Raw genomic sequence first — 8,103 nt, forward strand, 5'->3', positions numbered from 1 at the left:
GAAAGTATAGTGATCCACAGTGTTGTCCCAAGTGACACTGAATCTTGTGTCATAAAGGCCAGCCATCAGCACAGGAAGTGATTCAGTAGCTGTCATAAAAAAATCTGCCCCAGTAACCCCTTCCCCACTCCCCCTGCTTCTATGAGGAAGATCCCATTCCCTCCCATCCAGCCACTCTGACAACAACACCACAGCATTACCCTACATGGGGAAACAAGCCTCCACAAGACTGACAAAGAGTAAGGAGTCTCTCTCTCTCTCTCTCTCTCTCTCTCTCTCTCTCTCTCTCTCTCTCTCTCTCTCTCTCTCTCTCTCTCTTCTCCTCTCCTCTCTCTCCTCTCTCTCTCTCCCTCCTCTCTCTCTTTCTCTCTCTCTCCTCTCTCTCTTTCTCTCTCTTGAAATTTGCCTTTAATTTTTCCTCTTTTTTTCCTTTATTTTATTGAATTTTTTTATGTACCTTTCAAATGTTATCCCCTTTCCTGGTATCCCATCCATAAACCCCTAACCCATTCCTCTTCCCCCTTCATCTATGAGGTATGAGGGTGTTCTCCCACCCATCTACACACCCCTTCCCGCCTCCCCACCCTGACACTCCCCTACACCAGGGAGAGTGGGATAGGGTCAAACCTTGGCAGGAACAAGGGCTTCTCCTCCCATTGATGCCCAAGAAGGTCATCCTCTAATACATACGCAGCTGGAACTATGGATCTGTCCCTGTGAACTCTTTGGATGGGGCTTTAGTTCCTGGGAGCTCTGGTTGATTGGTATTGTTGTTCTTATGGGGTTGAAAACCCCTTCAGCTCCTTCAATTCTTTCTCTAACTCCTCTAATAGGGACTACATTCTCAGTTCAATGGTTGGCTGCAAACAGCATCTGTCATGGTATTTGTCATGCGCTGGAAAAGCCTCTCAGGACACAGCTTAATCAGGCTCCTGTCAGCATGCACTACTTGGCATCAGCAATATTGTCTGGGTATGGTGGCTGTATGTATATGGGCTGGATCCCCAGGTAGGGCAGTCTCTGGATAGACTGTCCTTCAATTCCTCCTCCAAACTTTGTCTCTGTATTTCCTCCTATGAATATTTCCATTCCCCATTCTAAGAAAGACTGAAGCATCCACACTTTGGTTGTCCTCCTTCTAGAGCTTCATGTGGTCTATGGATTTCATCTTGGGTTATCAGAGCTTTTGGGCTAATATCCACTTATCAGTGAGTGCATACCATGTGTGTTTTTTTGTGATTGGGTTACTTCACTCAGGATATTTTCTAGTTCCATCCATTTGCCTATGAATCTCATGAAGTCATTGTTTTTTTTTTTTTTTATTACCTTGAGTATTTCTTATATACATTTCGAGTGTTATTCCCTTTCCCGGTTTCCGGGCAAACATCCCCCTCCCCCCTCCCCTTCCTTATGGGGAAGTCATTGTTTTTAATAGCTGAGTAGTACTCCATTGTGCAAATGTATCACATGTTCTATATCCATTTCTCTGTTAAGGGACATCTGGGTTCTTTCCAGATTCTGGCTATTATAAATAAGGCTGCTATGAACATAATGGAGCATGTGTCCTTGTTATATGTTGGAGCATCATTTAAGTATATGATCAGGAGTGATATAACCTGATCCTCATGTAGTTCTACGTCCAATTTTCTGAGGAACCTCCAGACTTATTTCCAGAGTATTTGTACCAGTTTGCAATCCCACCAACAATGGAGGAGTGTTCCTCTTTCTCCACATTCTTTCCAGTATCTGCTGTTACCTGAGTTTTTGATCTTAGCCATTCTGACTGTTGTGAGGTGGAATCTCAGGGTTGTTTTGATTTGCATTTCCCTGATGACTACAGACATTAAACATTTCTTAAGGTACTTCTCAGCCATTTAATATTCCCCAATTGAGAATTCTTTGTTTATCTCTGTACCCCCATTTTTAGTAGGGATATTTGATTATCTAGAGTCTAACTTCTTCAGTTCTTTGTATATATTGCATATAAGCCTTCTATTGGATGTAGGATTGGTAAAGATCTTTTCCCAATATGTTCTTTGACATTTTGTCCTAATGACAGTGTCCTTTACCTTACAGAAGTTTTGAAATTTTATTAGGTGCCATTTGTCAGTTCTTTATCTTAGAGCATAAGCCGCTGGTGTTTAATTCAGGAAATTTTCCCCAGTGCTGATGTGTTGGAAGCTCTCCCCCAACTTTTCTTCTAATAGTTTGAGTGTATCTGATTTTATGTCAAGGTCCTTGATCCACTTGGACTCAATCTTTGTAAAGGGCCATAACAATGTATAGATTTTCATTCAATGTGTAGATTTCATCTGACCACCAGTTGAACCAGCACAATTTGTTAAGAATGCTCTTTTTTTCACTGAATAGTTTTAGCACCTTGGTCAAAGATCAAGTGACCATGGGTGTGTAGGTTCATTTCTGAGTCTTCAATTCTATTCCATTGATCTAAGTACCTGTCTCTGTACAAATAAAATACATTTTTATCACTATTGCTCTGTAATACAACTTAAGGTCAGGGATGGTAATTTCCCCAGAATTTCTTTGATTGTTGAGGATAGTTTTGGCACTCCTTGGTTTTTTCTTATTCCAAATGAATTTGCAAGCTACTCTTTCTAACTCTATGAAGAGTTGAGTTGGAATTTTCATGGGGATTGCATTGAATCTGTAGATTTCTTTTGGCAAGATGGCCATTTTTACTATATTAATCCTTTCATTCCATAAGCATATGAGATCTTTCCATTTCTGAAATCTTCAATTTCTTTGTTCAAAGACAAGATGTTCTTGTCACACAGATCTTTCACCTTCTTGGCTATAGTCACACTGAGATATTTTATATTATTTGTGACTATCGTGAAGGGTTTCAATTCCCTAATCTCTTTCTCAGTCTGTTTATCTTTTGAGTAGAGAAAAGCTACTGACTTGTTTGAGTTCATTTTATATCCAGCTACTATGGTGAAGTTGTTTATCAGGTTTAGGTGTTCCCTGGTGAAACTTTTAGGGTCACCTAAGTATACTATATCATCTGAAAATAGTGATATTTTGACTTCTTCCTTTCCAATTGGTATTCTTTGACCTCCTTTTGTTGTCTGATTGCTCTGGCTAGGATTTTGAGTGCTATATTGAATAACTAGGAATAGAGTGGGCAGCCTTGTCGAGTCCTTGATTTTAGTGGGATTGCTTCAAATTTCTCTCCATTTAGTTTTATGTTGGCTACTGCTTTGCCGTGTATTGCTTTACTATGTTTAGGTATGGGCCTTGAATTCCTGATCTTTCCAAGACTTGGAACATGGAGGAGTGTTAAATTTTGTCAAATGCTTACTCAGCATCTAATGGGATAATCATGTGGTTTTTCCCTTGATTTTTGTTTATAAAGTGGATTATGTTGATGAATTTCTGTATAGTGAACCAACCTTGCATTCCTGAAATGAAGCCTACTTGATCATGATGGATGATTGTTTTGATGTGTTCTTAGATTTGGTTTGCTAGAATTTTATGAATATTTTTGTGTCTATATTCATAGGCGAAATTGGTCTGAAGTTCTCTTTCTTTGTTGGGTCTTTGTGTGGTTTAGGTCTGGTAGTCTGTCTTTTTATTGATGAATCGAGTCCATTGATCAGGACTCAATTTGATTTGCGAGATCAGGGACTAATGATTGTTGTTTTCTGTCATTAGGATGGAGTCATGTTTGTGTGGTTGTCTTCTTTTGGGTTAGCAAGATTACTTTCTTGCTTTTTCTAGGTTGTAGTTTCCCTCTGTCTATTCAAGTTTTCCATCTATAATCTTTTGTATGGCTGGATTTGTGGAAGATACTGTGTAAATTTTGTTTTGTCGTGGAATATTTTGATTTCTCCATCTATGTTAATTGAGAGTTTTGCTGGATATAGTAGCCTGGGCTGGCATTTCTGTTATCTTACCGTCTGTATGACATCTGCCCAAGATCATCTGTCTTTCATAGATTCTGGTAAGAATTCTCAGGTAATTCTGATAGGTCTGCATTTATATGTTACTTGACCTTTTTCTCTTACAGCTTTTAATATTCTTTCTTTGATTTGTGCATTTGATGTTTTGACTATTTTGTGACAGGAGGAATTTCTTTTCTGGTCCAATCTAGTTGGAGTTCTGTAGGTTTCTTTTTATGGGCATTTCTTTCTTTAGGTTAGGGAAGTTTTCTTCTATAATTTTGTTGAAGATATTTACTGGCCCTTTAAATTGGGAATCTTTGCTGTCTTCTATACCTATAGGTTTGATCTTCTCACTGTGTCCTTGATTTGCTGGATGTTTTGGGTTAGGAGTTTTTTGAGTTTTGCATTTTCTTTGACTGCTGTGTCAATGTTTTCTATGGTATCTTCTGCCCCTGAGATTCTCTCTTGTATCTCTTGTAGTCTGTTGGTAATGCTTGCATCTATGACTCCTGATCTCTTCCATAGGTTTTCTATCTCCATGGTTGTCTCTCTCTGTGATTTCTTTATTATTTCTATTTCCATTTTTAAATCCTGTGTGCTTTTGTTCAATTACTTCATCTGTTTGGTTGTGTTTTCCTGTAATCCTTTAAGGAATTTTGGCATTTCCTCCTTAAGGGCTTCTACCTGCTTACCTGTATTGTCCTGTATTTCTTTAAGGGAGTTGTTTATGTCCTTCTTAAAGACCTCTAACATCATCATGGGTTGTGCTTTTTAAATCCAAATCTTGCTTTTCAGGTGTGTTGGTGGTATCCAGCGCTTGCTGTGGTAGGAGAACTGGGTTGTGATGATGCAAAGTGGTCTTGGTTTCTGTTGCTTAGGTTCTTGCCCTTGCTTCCTGCCATCTTTTTATCTCTAGTGTGAGCTGGTCTTGCTGTCTATGACAGTGGTTTGACCCTCCTGTAAGTCTGTATTTCAGCACTCCAGTGGGATCTGGATACAGAGAGCTGTGCCACAGGGTCAGCTCCAGTGCTGACAGAAACCAGGATTCTCTCGCAGACTGCTCCTTGGTTCCTGTGTCCAGAGGGCTCCAGGTGGGTTCTTCTTGGGACAGGTATGTGAGCAGAAGTGGTGTTCTGACCTGTGCTCCCAGATAGTCCACACCTCTGAGATAACAGCTCTCTCCCCACAGGATCTGGGCACAGAGAGCTGTGGCACCAGGTCAGCTCCAGGCACAGACTGACAAGGGAGTTTCTAGACTTAAGAACCAAGTGTGACACCTGCCTACTGTAAGGTGCCCCATGCTCTTGGTCCCAGCCTGGGCTCTACATGGCCTTGAACTGGCAGGTGTGCTGCTTGGTGTTTCCTTGCCTGATCTGCCAGAGCGCCTTATACTTGTCATGGCCTTTCCACATGTTCTCATTGTAGATGATGTCATTGTGGCTTCTCTTATTCTCATCCCAGGCCTGGAACAACTCATTGCTCAGAATTAACAGCTGCAAATTTTGCAAATGTTCATTTTTCTCTGCCTCAGTGATCTGCTTGTCCTCTTTGATGTCATCTAGGATGCCCTCACTGGAGAGTTCAACCCTGTAGCCCATGGTCTCTGCTCTCTCATCCTGCAGTCCCTCCTGCATACGGAAATCATGGCCCATACACTGGGGGTGGTAAGGGTGGGGGTTTTCATCAATGGCTGCAGCTCCTCCTTGATCTTCACCAGGTCATTCTGGGCTGCTTTAGCCCAGTTCTGCCACTCCTCCATGTTGACCTCCTTGCACCTCCTTGCCTCCTCCAGTGTGAAATCTTGGCCCTCTACTCTGCCAGCTCTGCAGCAAGCTGTTCCTGACTCTTTATCTGATCCTGTACCTATCTCTCCAAATCTTCCTTGGCCTGGGTCAGCCTGCAAATGTTCAGCCTCTTCCTGAGCTTGCCTCCTTTCTTCCTCCAACTGAAAGACCTTTTCTTTTTTATTTTCTTTTTCTTTTCCATCTTTATTAACTTGAGTATTTCTTATTTACATTTCGATTGTTATTCCCCTTCCCGGTCTCCCGGCCAACATCCCCCTAACCCCTCCCCCTTCCCTTCTATATGAGCTTCCCCTCCCCATCCTCACCCCATTACCACTCTCTCCCCAACAATCACGTTCACTGGGCGTTCAGTCTTGGCAGGACCAAGGGCTTCCCCTTCCACTGGTGCTCTTACTAGGCTATTCATTGCTACCTATGAGATTGGAGCCCAGGGTCAGTCCATGTATAGTCTTTGGGTAGTGGCTTAGTCCCTGGAAGCTCTGGTTGGTTGGCATTGTTGTTCATATGGGGTCTCAAGCCCCTTCAAGCTCTTCCAGTCCTCTGAAAGACCTTTTCAATCTGCTCAGAGAGCTCTTTCACTGCCCTCTTGGTCTTCTGCTCATAGTCCTGCAACCAAAGCATCATCTCCTCCTCTTTCTAGAGCATCTGTTCCTTTTCTCTCTCTACAATTTCTCTCCTTTTCTTGGTTTCCAACTGCTGTCACTCCAGCTACTTTTGGTGCTTCTCCTCCCAAGCCTGGGCCTTCTTCTGTGTCTTGATGTTATTGGGCTTCCTGTGGCTCATGTACACCCCATGGTTCCCCATTCTCAGGTGGGGAACATAGAACACAAAAAAGGTGCCTTCTTGACAAACGGGCTTGATGACAGACTTCTTGTTCCTAATTTCACTCCAAGGGAAGCCAATCTTCAGGGTCAACTTGTCATTTTTTTCATAAATGTTAAGTTCAAGGACATAAACTCCAAGCCAAAGATCTGTTCCTTTCTTGTTTTTGATCTCGAAATAGTTGATCCCATACATTTCCAAGTCCTGGGCAATCTTCAGATATTCTAGCATACCACTGTTCTTGAACATCCCTTGGTGTTCTATGTGCCACACATGGATCTGGTTTTCCTGCTGGTCCCTGCTAAGCTTGAGCTGGCTCATGACTCTCTAAGGGATCAGTTATTCAGACCTGAGGTACCCAGACTTCTGCATTTCCTTGTTCTAATCTCCGAACTTGGCCTGAACCTCATAGAACCCCAGGAGCATGAATGTCTCTGGGGAAAGTAGATCTCATTGCTGAGGATCCCTTCCTTGACTTGCAGGAAGAAGAGCTTCTGTGTGATGCCCTGGATGAGCTACTCCCTCAGGGTAGAGCATGGCTCAGAATTTGAACTGGACAGGGTTCTCCTTTAGAATTTCCTATGCAGAGACCTTTTTATCAAGTTTCAACCAGGCAGGAAATCCTTTATTGTCTACATACTGTAGGCCAAAGTACCACACTTCCCAGAGGCCAATAATCTTTATCACCTGATCAAAGACCTGCTTCCTGGTGGTGTTTGGCTGGATGACAAACTTCAGTTCCACACGCATGGTGGTTAACTGGACATTGATTGACTTGGGCATCTTGACTGGCTGATGGGTCCTCAGCAAGTCTGCTGTGCAGTGATGGTGGAGACTTGTTGGGACCTGCTGGTGGAGGCAAGCCCTCTATTTTGGAATATTTTTAATGGTGGAAGTGGAAATATTTTTGTCAACCAGAGCATAGCTGCTGTAATTCTCCAAAAACCTTGGATCATCACCGAGACATAGAAAGAAGACATATGGATTCTTTTTTCCTATAAAATACACTAAACAAATGGCTGAAGATTATCTCTCTTAGACTCAGCATTCAAATTTGAGATGTTTTCCATAACATTCTACAATGACACTTTTTTTTCAGTTGAAGACTGAATTCAATATTTTTTTCTGTTAGAAAGATCTAATTTGGCTAATTGTTCTGACAAGATCCTTTGATTTCATCAAATACTGGCAACTGGAGCCAATGAGCAGAAGATAATGACAATGAAAAGATACCATGACAGTTAGGTAAGCATTAATTAAATCACAGTGAGGAACCACTGCATGTCCAGAAAAAATTGCTAGCAAGATAAGACAACAGAGATGACAAGAAGCAAACAGCAATTCTCATAGACTCCTGGTGGTGCTTTAAAAAACACTTTGCAGTTTCTTTAAAAGGTAAAACAAGCTAGCAATCTCAACTCTTTATAATCAAGCAGTATCACCTGAAATAAACATTATTACAAAAAGCCACTCTTCTAGGCATATAGAAGATATTGAATGCAAGGAAACATGAAAGAGCAATTTAAGATCATATTGACTTTGGAGGGAGTTTTGTATTTGTCATAGTTTAT

At 41.6% G+C, this 8,103-nt stretch overlaps 1 pseudogene; it reads right to left on the bottom strand.

The window, feature by feature from the left end:
- Positions 1-5,227: 5,227 nt before the first annotated feature.
- Positions 5,228-7,315, bottom strand: Ezr-ps1 (Ezrin, pseudogene 1; annotated as a pseudogene).
- Between the last annotated feature and the right edge of the window lie 788 nt (positions 7,316-8,103).

This window comes from Rattus norvegicus, chromosome 16, assembly GCF_036323735.1.
Source record: "Rattus norvegicus strain BN/NHsdMcwi chromosome 16, GRCr8, whole genome shotgun sequence".
Taxonomy (NCBI): domain Eukaryota; kingdom Metazoa; phylum Chordata; class Mammalia; order Rodentia; family Muridae; genus Rattus; species Rattus norvegicus.